The following is a 23,545-nucleotide window of genomic DNA, read 5'->3' as shown; positions in this document are numbered from 1 at the left end:
CCTCCCCGGGGCCGGCCCTCGGCACCAAGGGCGCCCTGAAAGCCCGAGCCGGGGAAGGCGGCGGCGGGGGGAGGTCGCCTCGGCCATGGACTGGCGCGCTGTGACAGCGGCGGGGTTTCCAACGGAGACTGCAGCCTCGGCGTGTCCGGGGACGAAGCTCGGGCCAGCCCCGCCAGGGGACCGCACGGCGGGGCGCTCGCCCCGACCCCCGCCGCCTGCCCCCTCCCCCGGGAAAACAAACCGGGCGGCCTGCCCCGCCGGAGCAGCATCATCAAGGTAGGTGGGAGAAGGGCGCTCAGCGCCCACCGCAGCCGTCCTTGGGGTCCGTTTCTCCAAGAGGGAAGTGGTGCCGGGAGGAGGGGGTTGTTGGAGGAGCCCGTGGCTAACGGGAGCCGCTGGTGCACGGGTGCTTGGGATGGTGGAGCAGGGATTGGATGCAAATGCATTTGGGGGAACTGGCGAGGTGTTCCTTAATGTGCAGGGGGAGCTGTGTTCAGACATTCCCAGTTGAACTTGGGACTGTCACCTCTCCCAGGGTTGGCCTGGGATTATGGCCTGTACCTGGCAGGGCAGGACATGTTCCCCTGGGGTAGCCTTGGCTGGTAACAGACTCCCTGTATGGTTTCTATTGATGTTCAAGACAGCGATGATGTGAAGACATTTTCTTAAAAAATCCTAGGCGGTTGAACAGATTATTTAATAGGTTTCTTCTGACCTGTGTATAAGTGGCCTTTTGCAAACGGTTGTAGTTGGAGGCTGCAAAGTCTCTGATCACTCAGTCACACGGAGACATTGGTTCTGAACATCTATGCAGATTTCCGCTTTCTCAGGCTCAAAAGCTCTGAGAGATTATAGTTCTGCACAATTTAGTCTTTTTCTTGCTGCAGTAGGCTGGCCTTCAGTTCTGTGCAAGTTCTTTTGGGCAGTTTGCTTGGTTTTGGTATCTTCTGCATTGTGATATTTAGCAGAAAAAGTCAGCGGTGGTCTTGTGTATTTTAAGCTCCAGACGTAATATTAGGAACTCCTGAGTTTGTGGTGGCTTCATTCTTGTATTACATTTTGGTCAGCAGTGTAAAAATATTTCTCGTGACATGAAGTGAAAAAAAAAAAATTAGTTGATGAGCTAAGAAGAGCAGAGCCTTAGGCAAGACTAGCTCGTTTTGCTCAAGTTTGGAGTAAATAAGAAAATGTTGCTTTCTGAAAAGCAAGGCGTTACCAGGACAGTGAGCAGCCGCAAAGCACATTGACAGGGCTGCACCCACCCTTCCTATGGCTGATGACTGGTGGGGAGGAGGACAGAATGGGCCACAGTGGAAAGAGTTGGCGCTGGCGGTATTTGGAATTTAATTGGACCTACAGCAATCTTCTAAGTACAAGGCAAGATGGTGTTATCAGCTCATACAGTAACCTAGTGAAATATACCACCTCGCTACTCTGTGTAACAGGCAGTTGTGAAACTGCTTTTCGCTTTGTCATCTGTTTGCACAGTTTATGTCTGGGCAAGGGCACAATTGAAGGGCTTAAAGCTCAGGTGTATTCACTATCTGCAGCAGGCGTTCCGAGTTTAACTAAGGACAGTAAAATATATTTTTGTGCATACCTAGCTTTTAGTGACTCATAGTTCCCTTTACTCTGTACCTTATGTTTCCATGTAAGTTGCTTTCAACTGTGCGTGATAACCCATCCTATTGACAGAGTTATGTGTCATATCTGTTTTTTATTGTTGACCAGAGATTCGTGGTGATTTTGCACGGTGGCATTCATGAAATTTGAGGGGGGGAAATTCCAGAGAGATACCAGCCTACTTAATTTTAACTCCTCACCCCCAATTTTCTGGAGGGACATGTTTTTATATTTTAAAATAACTCAAACTTTATTGGTGTTTACAGTAGTGTGACTTAATTAAAATAGTAGGTGTTTTAATTTTACATTTTTGGGGGATTGGGAAGGGCGGTTTGCCAAATATTTCTGATATGTGGAATTGAGAACTCATCAGTAGATGTCATTTCTTCATTGGAGAGACTGAGAAGAATGTGGGAAAATGATTAATTATTCAGAAATCACTGGGTTTTGAAATGTTAAACTTTCAAAGATTTCTCTGTCATTTTTCTTCTTGCTAATGAAGGCAGTTTGGCTTCTTGTTTACAATTGTATTCCTAGATACACATTGACAGGGATATAGTAAGGCCTCACTAGATTGCTTCCTGAATAAACAGAGGAATGATAAGGAAGTACAAGTTTTCTCTGTTAAGGTCTCTTAATTTCTAAAGTGGGTTATTTTGGATTTACTCGTCTCATATAATATTCATTGACTTGCACCTCCTAAGATGACTCAATTGACTCCCTTTTCTTGCATCTATGTTCACCTTGCATTTTTCTTAAACACCCCTTACAACTATGGACGTAGTGTTTGAAGTTGATCAAGCCTGGATTTAGGAAAGAATTAAGTAGGTAACTAGTTGGTATGTTTCCCCTTGAATTGGTATCTTGAAGAATCAAGATTTTTAGTGTGGTATTTTCTAAAAACATAATAGCATCAAGACAACATACTAACAGAAATAAAGAGATCTTTTACTTTAACATCAACTTTTATAAAGCAATGACTAATGCACACACATTTTTGTCACATGAATGGCAGACATATTTCACTTTTGTTAAAAAATAGTAAAAAGCTTAGTGAACGTCCATGTAGAAAGGCAATAGTGACATCCTTCCTGGGTTTTCTTATGTTGCTTTTGAATATAAGGGATGCATGCAGTCAGGTGATAGAATAGTAGAGGCGGAAGTAGATTAGTAAGCAAGGTGGTGATTGGGGGGCGTGAGAAGATGGCAGGAGTAAATGCCAGCTAGGGAACAGAGACCAGAATTTACGGGGTTGCATTAGCTGAAATGTCCAGCTTGTGAGCTATGCGTGTTTCCTCGCGTCCATCTTCATTACACCCTTGACAGCCCTCTCAGGTGGGAATCCTCAAATCAAAGGGAGAACTAACAGCCTAAATGTGATATGCAGTGGGCAAGGGCTCTATTGCTGAGGTGCAGGACATACGCAGAAATACACTGTGGGCTGACCAGAACTGTAATCTTCTTTTAAAACCAATTCTTTTGAACTTCATCTGGTTTGTGAATGTGGTGTTGAGTAAGAAATTGTTGTCAAACTACATTTCTGCCAAAGTAGATGCACAGATCTTATCCAAAAAGAGCTCCTTGTTTTTGGTAACAGTGTTGATGAAAATTCAGAGTAAGCAGCCGTGTAGAACCTTGTACAGAACCGTGAGAAGATCAATAAATCATGGAACTTGTCACCGTACTTTTCTACTTTTCCTTAGCTTATTGAAAATAGTGTTATACCTTTTACATTATTTGCAAAGGCCCATGACTAGATTTTTAGGGAAGGAGCCATTATTATGTTTGTCATCTTAAGTAATCTTAGTGAATGAAAACATCACTTTCATTTTCTCTTTCAATATTTCATCTCATCACACCACTCAATACAATGCACACTTTATTTTGAAACAGTTAACTTGGTTAATTGTTCAGATAACATCCATTTTTTTTACAAATAGCTGAATCCTTTAAGTTGGGAGCTTGTTCTAAAAATATGAAGTAGCATTTTAGGCCTCAGATTTCTTTTTAATTTTCCAAATAAATGAAGTTAAAGTGTCTATATATTTGAATTGTTTATTTTAATCAAAACTAGTTGAATATTTTAGTTGGTACTTTTTAAAGTGTGGTATGATTTGCATAAAGTAAAAATTCACCTCTGTTGGTGTTCAGTTCTTTGAGATTTGACAAACACACAGTCATGTAATTGCCACCACAATCAAGATATAGAACAGTTCCATCGCCTGAAAAAATTCCCCCAGTCCCTTTGTAGTCTTCTCCCCCACCCCCTGACCATGGCAACCTTTGATCTTAGGTATTTTTTTTAATAGGTAGGAAATATAGCTATTGCACTGTTTTGGTATTTAAAAGTAATAACAGCTGCTGCCACTTATTACACACTTACTACATGCAAAACACATGAAAAGTACTTAATGTAATTTTCTGACTTGGCCCCGTAGCAATCACGTAGGCTGAAGAAAAACAGAGGTCAGAGAGGTTAACCACTTGGCCAAGGTGTTGGAGCTGGTTGATATACCCAATTGGGTACAGCTGTACTCTGCTGTGCCCCCAAATTACACTGGCTGTTTTAAATTTTCTATATAATTAAGGTAGCCTTGGTAATTTGGAACACTGGATTTGATTTTCCTCTTTAAATGTAGGGGACATTGGAGGGGGAAAAGGACTCTATTTCTGCTGGCAGAAGAAGTTGACAGATAGTATAACCAGGCAGCTGTTTAATCACCTGTTGTCGCTGCTTGACCAGACTCGTCAGATTCACTGGGACCAGTGGTTTGACCTTGCCCAAGGTGGCAGCTCTTATCTTTCTTAATATCATTATGGTCATTATCATAGTATTATGCTATGTAGGAGAAACACCTTCATTACCTTTATGCCAACATATATCCCTCTGTCTTGATGCTGAGCACCCAAGGTGGGCAGTAAGTGAGCTTTTTGAATTTATTATACATATTTATACAAAATAAGAAAAATGCACGTATGGATATTAGATTGGCTCATGGTTTAAATAAACTAGACTCCTTGCAGGCAAAAGCTGGGCTGTATTTATCAGTTCTGCACAGATAACAAGCACTCAGTAACTATACTTTTAATTGGATCTCAAATATACTATCTGCATTTGACTTCAGAAATTTTTTTTTAATAATTGGGAAAAGACAACTGCATGCCCAGAAAACTTGGGGGCCTATCATAAATATTAAACAAACAGTAACAGGAGCACAAAGTGAATTTGTCTGGATTGATAGGAGCCTGGATCGTCGAGGTCAGAAAATTCTAATGACCAATCAGCAATTCTCAACTTCACTTTGTACTAATGCACTTGAGGCCACACAGGATAACTGTTGAAAGGCCAGGGTCTGGTTGCATCTCTCAGCCACACAGAGAGCTTTGGTCACAATTCAGAGTTCAGTTTTCAAAAGTACTCGGAGGATATGAATGTTCATACCCGAAAAAATACTTGTTCCCTTTTGCTTTTTCCCTTTCTAGTCTCCCAGCCTTTCCTCCAAACAGTTACATTTGACTTGTGTTGTTTTTCATCAAATCCAAATAGACAACCGACAGGAAATTATTATTTTTTTTTTTATTGCTGATCTCGGCCACTCAGCTATTTTCTTAGAATGCTCTCTCCCAGAATCTGTTTGGTTCCTTTTATAGTTCTGTGCGCTCTGCAAGGGGTCTAAACTAGACTGTTCTTTTATTCTTTTCCTTTCTTGTTTTAATGCTTAAGTTAACCATGCGTCAGTATTGAACAAAGTAGGGCAATGTAATTTACAACCTAAATGCAGATGTAACTGAAGTGTGAACGTTCATATTTTCTCTTCAGGCTTTGTTTTATGCATGTATGTCCAAGAACAGATACTCTGTTCCTTATTAAGTTTTGGTTGTCATTACTTACTCATGTACCAGACCCCTGGATTAATTTAGCTACCTTTTTATTTTACATTATTAGGGTTCTGTAGTGCAGGGGATATTCAATTATTTTTACCCGTGGGCCACAGGATCTGAAACTGTGTTCCTACTGATAATAATGATGAATTGAGAGGGTTGTGCTTGGCATAAGAGTATTAGCAGTGACTCAAATTCAAGTCAGAGCCCCCAGGGAAGTCTCAGCAGTACCTGTTTTCCTCGTGTCAGAATAATTCTATAGCTTCAGGGTGCGCAAAGTGTATAACTGATGAAACTGAACACCAGTGACAATTGTTCGAATGGTCCAGCTCGCAGGCTAGACACTTGGCAACTGCTTATTCCAAGTGGCAGAGGAGGGCAGGTGGCTAGGTGCCCTGCTGGCCATCAGTGCTTGGTCACATGGCAGGAATAATTAGGCAAAATGTATCCTAACTAATAAACTCAGCTGGGCTGTACTCTGGGGTCTTAGCCGAACTCAGCCCACATGTTACCTTTCTGCATTAGTCAGGAGGCAGAAGACTGGTGGGAAAAAATAGAGGATGTGGAGTTAGGAGCTTGGATCAGAGTCTGGCTCCCTCTCTTCCCTTCTGCGTGGCCTTGGGCAAGATATTTAAGTCTGTGTCCCATCTCTAAAACAGAGAGTAAAATCCTGCCTCAGCGCATTTTGTGAGGATGAAATGAGATGATACGAGTGAAATATTCAGAGCAGTGTGTGGCCCATGATAAACTCAATAAGCAGTACCTATTACGTTTTGTATTTTTTCTTCAGTTTCTCTTATTTAGAGTTTACCTGAGATGAGCAAACTCACTTAGCTCCATTCGAGTTGGAGATCATGAACATTGCCATGCCCACTTTGGAAGCTTTGTCTTTTGAAATATGCAGAAGATACCCAGAGAAATTTCCCAGACATATTCTAAAGATGCTTTCAAGAATTATTTGTTTCGGTGTCTTTCTAAATCTGAAGCCTCCAACAACTGTACACATATCTAAATAGCCTCAGCGAAATGGTCAAAGGCTGTTGTCCGTCAGTCTCATTAAGCCCAGCAAGTGCCCATGTGTCTTGATTTGCCCAGGCAATCCAGATTTATACCTTTCCTCCTGACAAGATTATTAATAGCGCCTTCTTTCACTCTCAAAGGCATCCTGGTTTGGATGATAAATTATATGGCCACCCTACTTATCTGCTTTTTACAAACTCTGTTACAGCCCGTGTGGGAACTCCAGGAGACTGCTATCTATGCCTACACTTAGCCTTTGTTTCTTCCTTTTCTCAGCTTCCAATGCTTCCCTCCTCTCTCAGTCACCTTCAAGGTCTTCCTCAGTTAACCACCTCTCAGGAGGAATTGTTTCTTTCTCTGCCTTCCAGCCACCACACTCTGCTTGTGTCCCTGTAGAGCCCCATTTCCTTCTGCCACATAGGTAACTCATCTAATCCTTATTCACCTTCAGTTTATGGAAACACCCAGTTTTATGTCTTGCAGAAAGCATGTATGTAAGTAGGTACTTGTTGAATAAATGTGCAATGGATGAATAAGAGGGCATGAATGATACAATTTATTTTAGGAGTTCGATGGTGTTATTTAGACTTAACTCCCCCTGGTTTTGATTGGAATTTAAAACTCAATGGGCTGTGAACTTCAAAGAAGAAATTTATTTCATGTACATAATTTTGGAAACAATCAAAGGGAAGGAAATACCTTCATTTAAAGTTGGATCCAGGAATTTGGTTGGTTCCAGAATTGTTTTGCAAGATGTTAATATAAATGATCTGTTCCCTTTGGTGCCCCTGAAATAAGAGTAGACCTTTGAAAATTTCTTTTGATTTATGTTCTATCAAAGTTTAAAAAGCATGGCAAGAGACCTTTACTGTTTGTTAAAGCATTTAATCTATTTTCTAGTTTCTTTAAGTCAGGGGTCCTCAAACTTTTTAAACAGGGGGCCAGTTCACTGTCCCTCAGACCGTTGGAGGGCCGGACTATAGTTTAAAAAAAACTATGAACAAATTCCTATGCACACAGCGGCGGCAAAAACACCCGGCGGGCCGGATAGATGTTTTTGGCGGGCCGCAGTTTGAGGACCCCTGCTTTAAGGGATTATAGTTTTTGCTTGTTTTGTTTTCTTTTTAAGGAACTGAATTACTTAAACTTTCATTGCCATTAACATTGGATTGCCAAAAGATATTCATTGGGAGTGCTTTAGAATCTTGTCTATAATAATAAAAGGGTAATATGCTAATTAGACCGGACATCTTCCGGACATCCTTCCTGATGAAGCCAGGGCTGGAGGTAAGCTAGCTCGGGTCCCGGGTGCCGGAGGGAAGCCGGTGCTGGCAGCTGAGGGAAGAAAGGCCTACTCTTGCACGAATTTTCATGCATTGGGCCTCTAGTTAATAATAAAAAAGAAAATAAATAAGGAGTATAGGTGGAGTTGCAGAAGTAGGATCTTTAATCCCTAAACACATTTTGCAATATAATGGTAGAAATTCTACCTCTTGCTACAATTTAAGGATTGGGTGTGGAAGAGTTACTAAGAAATGCTTTGTTTGCATCATCTCATGCAAGTCTCACCACAGTCTTGCAGGAGCCATCATCATTCCCTTTTTACAGACAAGGAAACCCACTCTTCAAGGTTTGGGTATTTCCAAGCAAGGTCACAGAGCTTGTAGGAGGCAGAGCCAGCATTCAGACCAAGTTTAACTTGAAAGCCCACACTTTGAACTGCTTCATTACCTCTTTCTACTTCATCTTCTGAAATGTATCTCTGACTTTTTCCTTTTTCTCCTACTTTCCCAAGCCATTCTGGTTCCTTGATCTTAGCAGTTTCTACCAGTCCTAAAATAGATGACTGAATTTTAATTAGGAAAAGTTAGCCTTTTGCGGCTGAATCTTGGGATGAAGCCAACATGTTCCTAATCAACAAAAATCCATTTTGTCCTTTACCTCTCCACTCTTATTTGATTGATTTGAAAACTTTTTAGGAGGGGCGGGGTCATTTTCCATTTTTTTTCTTTTTTAGCAAAAACTTGATTTACAGTTATATACATTTTAGGTTCCTAGAAGCTAAAACAGATAATAGTAACTATTTGTTTTTAGGTGAGCTTTTACGTGTAACATCCATCCTTATTATTGTTTTGGAATTTTAAAGTAATTATCCTTTATAATAATCCTATATAATAAAAGGCTAATATGCAAATTGACCAAATGGCCAAATGACCGGTCGCTATGATGTGCACTGACCACCAGGGGGCAGACGCTGGATGCAGGAGCTACCCCCCAGTAGTCAGTGTGCTCCCACAGGGGGAGCGCCGCTCAGCCAGCAGTGGTGGTGGGAGCCTCTCCTGCCTCCGCAGCAGCGCTAAGCCGTCAGTCGGATATCCCCTGAGGGCTCCTGAACTGTGAGCGGGCGCAGGTGGGGCTGAGGGACCCCCCTGAATGCACAAATTTCGTGCACCAGGCCTCTAGTAACATTATAAAATATGTTAATACTTACAACAGATTTCTATGAAATTCGTATTCAAGTATCTTCTTGGATTATAGTAAGAAACTGATTTGGAAATAGCAGATATTAACAACACCCCAGAAACTAAGCAGCTGGATTTAAAAGTGATTAATACAGTGGGGCCTTGACTTACGAGTTTAATTCATTCCGAGACCGAGCTCGTTAAGGAGCTCGTTAACTCAAATTACTCTGTCAACTCAATGCAAAAAAATTGGCCGAGAGACAGCTGGTATCTCAAAAAACTCCGTTAGTCAGGACACTCGTAAGTCAAGGCCCCACTGTAATGTAAATTCTGGGATTTTTAGAAATGAAAGGGATCATGTAAAATTCTTTCGTAATTAGATATACACAAGGCCATACTGATTAGTACATTTAGCTCCTAGCTATGGTTGAGTTCTTTTATTTGCATATTAGCGTAACAGAATTGAAAAAAATAGTTATGTAATACTGCAGTATATGAGTATTAATAGAACAAGATGTGGTCTTCTAAACAGCTATATTTGAGATCTTGTTTTTTGCTATAGATAGCTGTATGTGTACATGTGCTATACTGGTGCATTCATATACTCTGAAGACTCTGTTTATAAATAGTAAAGATTAAAACCAAATCAAATAATGTAGTGGAAGGTTGACACGGGTCCTGTCTCGTAAGACTGATGGGTAGCAGGTGTCTCCTCTCTAAATTGAAAATGCCCAGGAAGGGCTAGGCTGCTTTTTATGAGCATTGCTGATGAAGCCTCTGTTGCTCTCAACCAATTAGTGTGGCCACAGAGGGATAAGTGACCTCGTTTGCAGCTACCATTAGAATCACAGCTGTATGATTCTCTCCATATGGTTTCCTGATACCTTTTATTTTCCATCTTCCTTCTAAGCTCTGATGTCCTGTGGACATAGTAGATGCAATTTTTCAGATAGTTAATATGGCTTAATGTTTATTCTTGAAGGAAATACAGCAAATAGCTTGGGTTTCTTTCTATTAATCCTTGCTAATAGATAATATTAGATACTACTAGAATTTTTCAGGTGTTTTCATATTAGAATTAATAGAATTCCTGATCTAATACCAGTTTTAAGGATGTGTTTATTTTTGGAACTTTTGATGATTTGTTGAAAGAGATCTGTATGCTACTACAAAGCTATCTCTGGTTTATGTATATTCCCAGAGATGTTTTTCTATATGTTAAAAATAATATTAGAATTGCTCTGTAATAGAATTTGTGTATATTGAGCTTTAGTAAGTATTATGTGATTTTTCTAACTGGTTAAAACAGTTTACACTGCCACCTGGTTATATGAGTTCTAGTTGCTCTAATGCTTACTAATACTTCATGTTGTTTTTAATTGTAACCATTTGTGATGGTTGTGTACTGGTACCTTACTGTGGCTTTTAGGTTGCATTGCCCTGAAGATTAATGATATTGAGCACTTTTACATATGTTTTCTTGATCACTTGGATATTCTTCTTTGTAAAATGCCTGTTCAAGTCTTTTGCACATTTAAAAAATATATATATTTGTATTGATGTCAGAGAGGAAGGGAAAGGGAGAGAGAGCTAGAAACATCAATGATAAGAGAGAATCATTGATTGGCCACCTCTTGCATGGTCCCCACTACAAATCAATCCGGCAACCCAGGCATGTGCCCTGACCAGGAATTGAACCGTGACCTCCTGGTGTATAGGTCGACGCTCAATCACTGAGCCAAACTGGCCAGGCTCTTTTGCCCATTTTAAATAGTTGGGTTTTTATTTATTTTAAATTGATTTGTAGGACTTATTTACATTTTCTGGTATGTTAAATGACATCTTTTAATGGCCAAAAATTCTTAATTTTAGTGAAATCTAATTATCAGCAATTCTTTTATGGTCTCTCATATTGTATGATTTACATGAAGTTCAAAAACAGGCCAACTAATGAAACTTTCACAAACACGTGAAACACCTTTTTGCTGCATTGGAGCACCTGTGCCATGGTGAGACCTGACTGAGTCCTGAGCCGAGTGATGGAGTGGGTAGAGAGAGGCGCTGCTGGCTGGAGTAGCATGGACAGTGTTTTTCCTGGACTATATTGAAAACACATAGGAGCTAGACCTAGGTGGGAAGTGGACACAGTAATGAAGGATGTCTTGGTCATTGAAGTCATCTTACACTGTTGTGATTCTGCTGGGAGTTTTTATGATTTGTTTTGGTGTAATTTTTGAGAGATTTAATCCTTGCAGGTGCTCTCAAAGGGTTTAATATTAAAAAGTGGGCTGCTCATACAAAACTTTGAGAACACTTATTTGTGGAGCACCTGTTCTCTGCATGACAGCTTTCTAGATAGTGCTTTTTGGTCTCAAAAGCAGTTAAAAACAGAAACCAGTTATCCAGGTCTGTAGACAAAAGCAAGAGTTATTTGATTACTGCTGACTAGCAGTCTACCTCGGATCCCAGGAGGTCAGTATAGCGCTTTTAGCCCTACTCAGCACTCACCTTGTGGGGAAAACAGCAAGTCTTCAAATGGGGCATTTCAGGACACACTGGAATTGCCTGGATTCGAAAACTTACTAATGTGCACATCCACTCCAGGCTAATTAAATCAGAATTCCCAAGGGTTTCTTAACCCTCAGAGTTTAAAGTGTAGCCAGGATCAATAACAGCTACGAAGCCTTTCTCACATGGTGGATCTTTGACTGCCCCTTCAGCTCTGTTCAATAACATGGAACAAGCAGTTTCAGAATCCTGCACGTGACAGTTGGTGATCCTGTGGCTGATGGGGTGGTGCAGGGGGTTGGGTTTAAACCTTTAGGTGCCTCAGTGGGACTTTTCCTTCAAGGTGTAGCTGAGTTACCTTTTTCTAAGGGGATAGAAAATACTGATGAAGAGGAAAAATGTCACAGTCAAATTTGGAGAAACAGATTTTATATGTGAAAATGATGGTCTGCCCTGTGTATTAATCATTGTATCATAAGAATGTATTTTTGATCCAGGTAAAGGAATATGTCCTGCCAGTTATCAAAAAGGCCCTGGGTTGGTAATCCTGAGCCTTAATCTACCTAGATTAATTATCACTGTGCAATCACTATCTCCTGGTCCATCTCTAGGCTCTTTGCCATCCCTGATAGAGAAAAGACATCTGTCTGCCCCTCACATTATACATCATGGAGGGAGAACTTTCCCAGGAGGAGTATATTATAGAAAGAACTAATTTTACTGAGGCATGAGCACACTTTCTAGAAAGGTGATTGTACATTTCAAACTTGGCTGAATCGAGTCCCCACATTTCTTTTAACCACCTCATCTGTGCTCAGGTGGCAGCATGTAGCAGAAATGCTATTTACTCATAGAAGATTATAAATCGACACTTGCCAGACACACATCTATTTGTACAAGTAATTTATGCTGGGAGGAAGAGGACTAATGCATGATGTATCAGTGTACCACTCTATAGTGGGCTGACAGTCTGGGTTGGTATGCCATGACCTTTGGGTGAATGAATGTCTACTTTCTGAATGCTGTACAGCATTTTCCTCTTGCCACACAGACCTTTGCGGTCAGGAGGAATGACCATTGAATTCCCGAAGCATCTATAAAAATACTTTATTGGCTGCAAAGCAATGCCATGAAAATATCAGTGTTGTTTATTTCTAGTCTTAGATACTTGGTGTGTACTCTTTTCTCCTCAACTTGGTTGCTCTGTTATCAGATCATCAATGTTCACATTTATTCTTTCAGGTCAATTTTTTCCCCTCTTCCAAATTAACATGGGGGGGTTCTTCTAGCAGAGAAGCTTGTCCATTTATTCTAGGTCGGTGCCAAGGAAGGGGCATGGTCTGCTGGGCAGGCTGCATCTTTGGAGACTGTGGTCTCTAGAGACTGAAGGAATACCCACACTTTATCAGCAGGAAGTGTTCTTAATCTTATTGGGACCCATATGTTAATACATAATCTTAATAGGTAGTTTAATTAATTGATTTATCATTGTGAGGCATGGTGGAAATGAATTTTAATATTCTTTAGGGGAGAAATTCTGCATCATTTTGTGAAAATTTAGTACTCAGTGATATGGACCAAGCAAAGAATCAGAGAGGTTTCCTTTTCCATGGCATAATTAGCCAGATCTTCTTACCCATCTTTGTTAGGGAAGAAAGTATTGTTGAAAAATATTTTTAAGCAGGTAAATAGCCCTTGTCCTAGAGAATAGCTGCCACTGATGAATGCTCCTCTGAGGGGTCTAGCAGCAAGAAAGTTAAACAAAGTGGTAGAAATAGGACACATAGTGTTCCATGGGCACCTTGCTTAGAAGTAGATGGGAAGTGCCCTCTCTGTGGCAGCGCATTTGTACTGCTAGCCTCCTCATTACTGATTGCAAGGTGAAACAAGGAGGAAGGTGGCTTAGGAGATGTCACCAAAGTAACAGGGCATGAAAAAGCACCTGTTCCCAGATAGAATTTGGCAACTCTCAGGCCTGCCATTTCTAAGAACACCAGGGGCCATTCGATCCATAATTATGCTGCAAAAGAACTCTTTCAAAATTTCCCACACCAAGCTACAGGTAAAAAAATGACATAATACAGCTGGATGGAAGAGATTGCTTGTGATTAGAGTCCTCACCTACTATGGCAAGGGCAGGGATGGAAGGTGCGAGGTTGCGGGGATCAGTATCCTGGCCAGTTTGTAATCCACTGGGGCACACTGATTAGGAGGCTGTGCTTTAAAGGTGGTGGAGAGGAGAGCAGAGGTGTAAGGAAAGGTACAGTTGCTTTGGAGTACTCTGCATCTCTTTGCTGTTGAGGTGATGCCTTCCATAACACAATTCCAGTGGCAGATTCACTTTAGTGGTGGATGGAAGCTTGGCTCCAAGACATGCAATGGAGCTGTTGCCACTGTGCAAACAACAGCACACAAAAGTCAGCCTGGCATATGGATGTGAGAACCGAACAGAACGGAACATCTCAAGAGTGAAGGGTACAGTCGAGCACTACATTCACAGAGGGCCGATTTCCTATGTAGGGAGGACTGTTAATCTAGCCTTAGGCTTTTCTGTTGTGTCTGAACAGAGCAGACTAGTGGGGCCTTGTTTAAAACCAATAACAAAAAAGTCCCCTGTAGGCAGGGAGGCTGACTTCCCGGAGTTTCTCTGCAGTGGTTCAAACCCGAGATGTGGACTCCAGTTCCAGTGGTCAGGGAGCTGGCCTGTGGAGACCGGAAGCTGCAAGTCAAGAGTTTTGGGTTCTGATTTAGGGTTTGTGCCTCTGCTTGATGGAAATGTTAAATTTTGAGAGGTCACTGCTTTCTCCTCTTTTTGATGTAGGAAGTACATGAATGCTTGTCTGCCATATTTCTTATATCTCTTGGGCATGTGGGTGAGTACTTTTTGCATAACCGATAGGGTAAGTGAAACTTACATAGATCTTGGGCTGATCTGTTTGTCTAAATGATTCAGTTTCTGCTATTTTACTGTTGATTTGATTCTTTACATGAGAAAGATCTGTGCTGTTCCTGCAAGGTTGCTCATAAATCTGTTAAATTACTCCCTGTCTTCTCTGAAGAACCCTAACAAAAAAACGGTCTTATTTTAAAGGTCACATTTAATACTTTCTTCTTCTTTTAGCATTCATAATTGAAAATGTTGTTTTCAGTACTCCCTGCTCCACCTTATTTGAATATCATGCTTTGGTTTCATATTTTTATTCGGTACCCTCCGGCTTTGATATGCTTACCATTTCTAATTGAAATGCTGAACCCGGGCCCTGCACATTCTCCCCCAGCCCACAGTTTTTATTATTTCTCAGCATTGTGAGCTGGTCGGTTGGCATGATTGTTTTAGTTACCGCTAGGATAGAGCCACCGAGGTCTTACTCTCAGCACCTTGAAAGGTTCTGTTAGGCGGACTGTGGTATTAAAGCAGATAACCTTCATTTTCACCTGGACCAAGGTAAAAATTCAGAGAAGAATTCAGGAAGTCTCTTAAGGAAATAATAATTTACATATCGTTATTTGTGTAGTTTTAATATTTTTTCAGTGACTTGAAAAAGGTAACATTTAATGAAATCACTTTTTTTTTCCATAGGATATTCAGTGGAAGACAGATCTGAACTTTATATCTAGCTTGTATTTTGACTTGTAAGAATATTGATTAAACTCTTTATAGCTTACTGTATTCTCTGTCAATTGAAATAAAGCTATATGTTGATCTACTCATTTTATTAGGATAATGACCCTAATGTTTCGAAAGCAGTTTAAAACTCCTATACCAAGGTGTTATGAAAACATAAGATGGTGGTAACAATACTCATAACCAAAAAAAGTTTCTTTGAATGCTAATCATGCATCATATTTGCATAGTTCTTTAATCTCTACCAGGGACTTTTAACAACTCAGTTTACTCTCACAGCTATTTTGTGCTGTAGACAACATCGGTGGCCCCATTTTATAGGTGAAAAGGTTCAGGGCCACGTGTACAAAATTACACACGGTCACTCAAAACATTAGCAAGGTGGAGCTCTGGACCCAGGCCTCCTGTCACTCTCCCTGCTCCTCAGGTATCTTCACACATTTTATACGTGTAAATTGGGACCGTGGCACTTCATTCTTCACCCACTTAATTAACGAGACACAAAAATAGAAACCCGGCATCATCAAAGGGTAATCTTAGGGCAGTACTCGTTTGAGGTGGTGAAGTGTTTAGCTAGTTGAGAAACCCAAGAGTTGTTTTTCTGCTGTGAAAGGAGCTGATGTTTAATGCCTTGAACATTCGCCTCTGGCCTACTATTACTTAGGAAAATTAACTGCTTTGCTGCTTACGCTGATAAGGCAGACCATCTGCATGTCCTTGAAGTTTAAAAAAATTGTAATTTTGCACTAAATTTATTTAGCAAGTCAGACATATTTGTCATTCCAAGAAAGCAACAGTATTGCTGCCTGCCATTCTGGGGCCACCTGTTACTTGCAAGGTGCTGCTCCGGATGACTAAGGACCCTTCAGAATGTGGGGGCTGTGTCGAGCCAGCTGTGCTGGGGCAGTCCTTTCACCATGGCCGTGTGGCTCAGGGTGAAGCTGGGGCTGCCGAGGACAGGGTCACAGACTCCTCCTCTGAGCCAGGGAGCTTTGCAGGGTCACAGACTCCTCCTCTGAGCCAGGGAGCTTTGCAGAGAGAGAGACTCCACTCCCTGGTCCAAGTCTGCATCCCTGACTCTGGAAATCTGTGGACGTGCATCCTGTCACTTCCTCTCACCATTCTTAGCATACGGTTTTATCTCTTGCTTCTGTGTTTTTTTTTTTAATATATTCTTATTGATTTCAGAGAGGAAGGAAGAGGGAGAGAGAGATAGAAACATCAATGATGAGATAGAATCATTGATTGGCTGCCTCCTGCATGCCCCACACTGGGGATTAAGCCCGTAACCCGGGCATGTACCCTGACCAGGAATGGAACCTAGACCTCCTGGTTCATAGGTATGTGCTCAACCACTGAGCTATGCTGGCCGGGCTATCTCTTACTTCTTAGAGAAACCTCAGCCTTTGCCTTGAGACATGTCAAGCAGTCCACTGTCCCTGTGCTTCAGATCCCATCCTCACCCTCCTGTATCTTTAACTGCTACTTCTGTGCATATGTCTCTCCCATCATCATATAAGCATGCTCAGGTTCTTAAAAAAACAAGAACGATAGCAGTAACCTTTCGTCCTTCCTCTTCAGCTCTCTCTTCAGCTGTATCTTGAGAGCGGCCGTGATCTGCTCCATTTCCTTTCCTTATATTTTCTCCTCCACCTTCTCCCACCACAAAGGTCATCAGGGCTCACCGTGCCAGAGAGTTAGTAAGCCTCCTTCCCTTATTCCAGGCCTGATCTTGGGCAGCTTTTCCAGAGCCATAGCTGTAGTTAACTAGGCATTCACTGATGAGTCTTAAATGGATGTCTCCAGCTCAGATTTGCCCTCTGAGTCCAAGAGACAGCTGCCTACTCAGCATTCCTCTAGCATGTCACTGCACATTCCACTGCAGTGTGTTCAAATCCAACCTTCCCCTTCTTATCCGGCTCCCACCCTCCATCTGGTCCTTTTCTGGAGCTATTTAGCTTGGCACATGGCACCATCCATTCTGCTTTCTTTCCGGTCAAAGAATCAGTTGGACTGAAAGAGAGAGTATTTCTTTTAAAGGAGTTGGGAAGCTTAGGAAATTATTGCAAGCTCTTCTTTCATTAGAAAAATGTTTGCACTTATTTTTTTTTTAAAGAGGTCAGTTCTGATATACATTGCTATTAAAATTAGGTAAGTACATGATTTCTATAGCAAGAGCATGGGCTGACTTGAATTAAAATGATTTAACTCTTTAAGTATAGTGGTTTAGAGGGAATTGTACAAGTAAGTAGGTATTCATATGCCTCTGTCCTCAACCTCCACTGATGTTTCAGAGTCTCTTATTATTTGCCATGCATTGGTTCACTTAAAATTGCAAAGCAAAATTTAATTGATATCTGGCTGAAAAAACATTTGCTTCTTATAGAGAAAATGTTAGGGAAAACCACATTTGTGAGCCAGAGAGGGATAATTTTTAAACATTTTGAAAAAGGGTAATATCTACATGAAGAATTTGTTTTCTTCTAAGCTTTCAGTTTGAACTCTAATCAGCTTTTAGACTAGGACAGTAGTTCTTACTCTGGGATCTGTGGTTTATAATATTTTCCTCATTGATTTCTTTCCTGTTGTTTTGGAATATTTGTGTGAAAAAAATTATTTTTTATGCCAAGGATATTCTTTAGCCATCTTGCTAAAGGTGAATATCAGGTGCGATGGAGTGATAGCATGCGTGGTATGGAAGTCACTTTTGGAGTGACCTTCATGTTACGGAATTAATTTAGTTCCCCTTCGACAGTAGCTAAAGCAGGCCCGTTGTGTCCCATGATCACGGACAGCCAGCTCTTCCTATATTGGAAAATGCTAAAGGCAGCAAAGTACATTGGAGCTCCAGCCCTTTCATTTTACTTTTGTCACTGAATGTGGTGAGACACAAAACCCCTATATGCTTGTACAGCAAAGTCCTTGCCAATGAAAGTGTAGACTCAGTAGTGTTCTGGTGTGCCCAGCAGCGAGTTCTCAAGCTGTGTGCAAGGCCAGAGCTGTGATGAGGCAGGCTGTGTATCATACATCCAGGTGGGAGATGCCAGAGACCCGGGGACGCTTTATTTCTGGCACGCGGTCAGGTTGGTTCTGTGGCTGAGTGTAGAAGGAAAGAGTTGACTCAAGCTTGCTGACATTTCTTCTAATATTTTAAAGCACGTTTTGGCAGGATAAGTCCTTTTAGCCTGCACCTGGGTGAGCTGTTGAAATTCATCACAACCACCCGATGGTTTTCATCTGTTGTGTGTGCATTTTCAGAGACTTCATCTTTTGTGATCTCTTTTTGCAAAGTGGAGTGGCCACTGCTCTCTTTGAAACACAGAACTGTGAGGGGAAGAAAACCCTGATCCCTTCTTCTGGATGGGGCAGCTAATCTGGCTTCACTGCTGAGGTGCTAGAAGTCCCATGTGTCCTGAGAACGTGTCCCTTTCTGTGTCCCTGTTCAGTTTTGTCAAGGCTGCCAGCCAGTAATCCTAAAAGACATTGGACAATTTGGTAAGAACCATGGCCATGACTTTCACTCCTTAACCATGGAAAGAGATTTGCCAAAAAAATAAAAATAAAAAAAAATAAAAGCAGACTATGGATTTCATATGGTTAACATTGAGGACAGATGTGAGAAGAGTGTGTGTGAGAAGTTTTGGTGTGTTTTAAGAAAGAGAAAACCCCGTTTGAACCAAGAGGAGTTTCCTGATGGGATGACTTATTTGGTGATGATCTGGCCTTTTGAGTGAGGTCCATCTTACAGTTCAAGGCTTCACCATCACCCTGATGGATGCTGCTGAAAAACCAGGAGTGCTTTTGCCCAAATGCCCCCCTGGAAGTACTGCCTGGAAGCAGATAACCAAGTACACAGCCGTGGCAGCCTCTTTGCAGGCAGAAGCTTGTAGACTCCAGGAAAAACTACTGAAGGTTATCTTCATCCTGACAGCTCTACATTGAATGAAGACTGAATCCTCTCCGTGACACACACAGCACCAGTGGTGCTATCCTTGCTACAGAAGGCCCTGGGGGCGGGGGGAAGGGTGGGCACAGGGAGTGAGGGACAGTGAATGGGATTGGAAAAGGTTTAGGGGACTGCTACACTTCTTCACACAGCCTGTCCTAGCTGCTGGCAAAGAGGGCTGTGATTCTACTTGGCACCACTCGCCTTTTATCAAAACAAAAACTGGAAGTCCAAGTTGATTGACTGTCATACGCCAGGACCCAATTTTAACTTCTGTATCAAAAGTAAAGTAACTGCCTTCTAATTGAAATTTTCTTTTAGTGTATGGTATCCTTCTGTTTTACCTGAACTGTTTAGATTTATTTCAATTTAATTTCAGAAGCAGCCAGTTAATTTTTGCGTTTGAAATGAATTTGGGAAGTATTATTTACAAAATTTAAAAATCTATGTGAAGGAAGTGAATTTCCCGTGATGGCATTAATTGTGTGCACAATTTTGTGGGTATGTGCACATGCTTCTGAGAAGTTTTCTTCAGATTTCCAATGACATCGGAAATTTAAAAAACAACCAATCATTTATTCAGAGCAAGACTGTGCTGTGGCAGTAGCTCTAGCTTATTGTTTAAGCCTCCTCAGACAACATACACCGATCTTATTAGTGCTGTGCCCCCATCTCTGGGGGAGACTGGAGGGAGGAAGCTGAGAGGGGAGGGAACCTTGCAAATGGAGGAGTAGTTGCTGACAGGTGCCTATCACTCTCCACGTCCCGCCAGGGCACCAGTAACCATCATCTGCTTTGAGGAACACAATCCAGATCCACCTACAGAGGCTTCCGGGACAGGCAGGACTTATGTGTCGCAGACCTGCATTTTGACTTTTATGGGCCTTTTCTCCTTGCGGCTTTCTTCCTCTATTTAAATAAAACATTAAATTTTACAACAGTATTAGTGTAAGGACAAATCTAATATTACAGATTAAAACATTTTATTCAGCCTAAAGGTTCCTTTTTTCCTTCTGATTTGAAAAGAAATTTTGTGGGCCCCTAAAAATATTGTGGGCCTAGCATTGTGTGCCTACTGTCCAATGGATAAGTTGGCCTTGATGTATGCAGACTATCCCTTATTTTCTTTCTTAAATGTATGAGTAAGAAGTGGAATATACAAATTAATACATTATTTTTACTTCCAATCTATTATTCTTAGTAAAGTTGAGAGAAGTCATTGAGCATACTGTGAATTTAAATTTTGGAGAGAATTTTTCATCAGTTAATATGTAACTTGTACCTTCAGTTTATATTTATTGTATTGTTAATTTTTGCCAAGAAATTCATTTTCAAAATTTTAATAAAGTTTGAGTTTTTAAAATTAAAATTTTACTATGTTAACATCAGTAATTCGTATTCTACAGAGTTTGAGAGGATTTACTATTTTGAGTATATGCAAATGGGGAATATTTTTAAGCATTCTTTCTAGCTTATTTTGTGAATATACAATACTTTCTATATAATTTGTTTTCTAAACTAAATTCGTTTCAGATAGGAATTTCTATGTTTTCTCCTGAATCTTAGTTTTCTCTACATTCTTTGAATAAAAATCTACTTTAAAAGATAACAGGCAATAATTTTGTGACTTGGAAATTTCAGAGTGGCCAGGAAAAGCATGTTAAAAATAGAAACTGTGTTTATTTACTCTGCTCCACCCAGTCTAAAACACAGCCGTGTGGTTGCAGGCCAGGGGAAAGCTGATGGTCACTTGGAGGGTGTTTTTCCCCCTGTTGCCGAGTTGAAGGAAGAGATCATCCTTTTAACTTCTGAGTCCTGCTTCCTTTCTTTGGCAACTCAGATGAATTATTTGCACATGCTCTTATCTGAAAATGAGTTTGACCATTAGTTTAGTGTCTGGTTCATTCTCCTTTCTATTTATATATTTTATCCAAGCTCTATGCCATGAAAGGAAATTTTGAAATTTTGGTTTTACTAATGATCATACTTTCAAAATTTGTCAGTTTATAATTTTAAGTTTTCCTGTTGTTGATGTTTGTGTGTGTGTGTGTGTGTGTGTGTTTTTCATGATAGTCTGAAAAGATGGCTACTTACTTGGTTAAAAGGGCCTAGATTATGAATTTAGTTCTTGCATAGGCTTTTCACCTAGGAAAGGCTTACCTTCGTAAGACCGAATATGAACTAGAGAAGCCTGTCATTGGTGTCGTGGATCACGAGCATCCTGGAGAAGTGCACAGTTTGTTTTTTAAGAGCATGTACAGCTTAATGTATGACTTCTCTGACTACCGGACAGGCAGCCTAGTGGTTCCAGTCTGATGCTTGAAGCATGTACCACATTTGGACTCTTTAGCCCAAATGCTGTTGCATTAGGTCATTGATGGCGCCAGTTCCACAGAGCCCTGCTTTGGAAGGAGTTGCTTATTGCTTAGGCTTTGGAGTGAGTTGGCTTGGGTGAGAATCCAGTCTGGGTCATCTACTAGCCTTAGTTTCCTCCTCTCTAAAATAGGTATAATAACGGGATAGACTTCATTGGGTTACGGTGAGGTCATACATATAAAGCACGGCTGTCAATAAGTGTTAGTGACTGCTTTTGTACTGGCATAGAATGGCAGGAGTCCGAACTTAACATTTGCGGTGCCATGCCCTTCAATTTCTTTACCTATTTTCATAATGACTGCATGAAAGAAACGAGTATCAATTCACTTAATCTATTTCAATTCCATTTATTTCAAAACACATTTAATGGGTTATCACTACATTTTTTTATTTTAACCATGTCTATTCTAGTTTTTATTCCAAATAATGTTTAAGCAAATATAAGTGAATACTTAATTTTGTGGGCTGATTTGGCACTATCAGGTTGTGATTCCTGTTGTATATTTTAATTTCCTCTCCCTTTTGTGGGTTCTCTCTGTTACAGAGAATGATATAGTGAACCCGTATGTACCCATTGTCCACCTTCAACAGTTAACAGCTCAGCTCATGGTCAATCTTTTTCTTTTTTAAAAAATCCTCCCCTAAGGATATGTTTCTATTTCTGTTGATTTTTCTTTTTTAGATAGAGGAATGGGGTATGGAGGGGAGAGAGATAGACAGATAGAGAGATAGAGAGATAGATATGAGAGAGAGAGAGAGATTGATTGATTCATCAGTTGCCTCTCATGATGAGGATTGAACCTGCAACCTTTCGATGTATGCACGACACTCCAACCAACTCAGTCACCCTGCTAGGGCCAGTCTTGTTTCCTCTTTACTCCTACCCACTTATTCTCATCTTGCATTATTTTAAAACAAACCCTTGATACCATATTATTCATAAGTATATTTATACAAGCCACAATATCTTTATTATACCTTAGAATTAACAATAATTCCTTAATATCAAATATCCAGTCAGTGTTCAGATATCCAGTTGTCTTTAAAAGTATATAGTTTGTTTCATTCAGGGTCCAGATAAGATCCCGCATATTGTAATTGGTTGATGTGTCTCTTACGTCTCTTTTTATCGTCCCTCTTGTCAGTCAATCATTGCCTGTGGGCAGGAGACATAACATTTCAGGATTAGCTGAGAGCTATTAGCAGCTAACACTCAGAGCAAGGCACCAGTGGGGCAGGGCACCAGCGGCATCTACTATTGGTGGAGGAGAACTTCGAGGCAGAGGGAGGAAAGATTGGTGAATGGTATAGCACGGCATGTTTGGTGGAATGATAAACGTTGACTTTCCTGGAGGCAGACAGCCTCAGGGAAGAGATACTGGGGATTAAAATGTATCCCAGGTTGTGGCTTCTTATACATTTTTTTATGCTGAGCATAAAAATAGCTTGTTTTTTCAGATGATGATGAAATTAATAAAAATATGATGGTAGCAAAACCTGGAAATACTGGGTGTCTCAAACATGTATATACACTTTAACAGCTGATAGCTCAATTTTGAAAATGAAATGTATTTTAATAAACACTGCCTTTATAATTATTCAAAGTGTATACATTTTTTGGACACCCTATATATAGTGTATCAACTTAACATTCATTTTCTAATCATTTCTAAATTGGAAAATTATGGTAATGTGTGATAAGCATTGTGGAATCTAAATTATCTAGATATTTGGAACAAAATTTGTTTTAGCATTCTTTGTATTTTTCCTTTTATTATAAAAGTAGTATTAGTATATGGTAACATCCAAGAGGGCAGACCATGGTTATTGCTGAGTTCCAGGAGTATCTACAAGGGCTTGGGTTATCACTTGCTGAATTTGGGTAAAAGTAGTAATATTTTGCCAATTGAAGAGGTCACTGTTTCTATGTTTCTGTGTAATATCTTTAAACAGTTGTTATCCATGTTGATGTCCTTGGGCTTCGTTCTTGATGTGATGACTTAAAATGTATACTCTTAACATTTCTTGATGGCAAGGTCCTGGGTTTCATTTCTAACTCTGACATTTATTGTTGAGCAAGTTACATAACTTCTCTAGTCATAG

General features: G+C 40.5%; 1 protein-coding gene across 2 annotated transcripts in view; it reads left to right on the top strand.

Moving 5' to 3' along the window:
- Positions 1-23,545, top strand: part of PLCL2 (phospholipase C like 2) — a 162,206-nt gene continuing 138,661 nt past the window's right edge. The window contains exon 1 of one of the 2 annotated variants that reach the window (XM_006083663.1): positions 1-276. The gene's annotated coding sequence lies outside the window, so the exon portion shown is untranslated. The remainder of the gene's footprint in view (positions 277-23,545) is intronic. The other variant, XR_002827955.1, reaches the window with a different exon arrangement.

This window comes from Myotis lucifugus, unplaced genomic scaffold (genome assembly GCF_000147115.1).
Source record: "Myotis lucifugus unplaced genomic scaffold, Myoluc2.0 scaffold_8, whole genome shotgun sequence".
Classification (NCBI taxonomy): domain Eukaryota; kingdom Metazoa; phylum Chordata; class Mammalia; order Chiroptera; family Vespertilionidae; genus Myotis; species Myotis lucifugus.
Note: the sequence above shows the minus strand (reverse complement) of the source record. Positions and strands in the feature narration are given on the sequence as shown.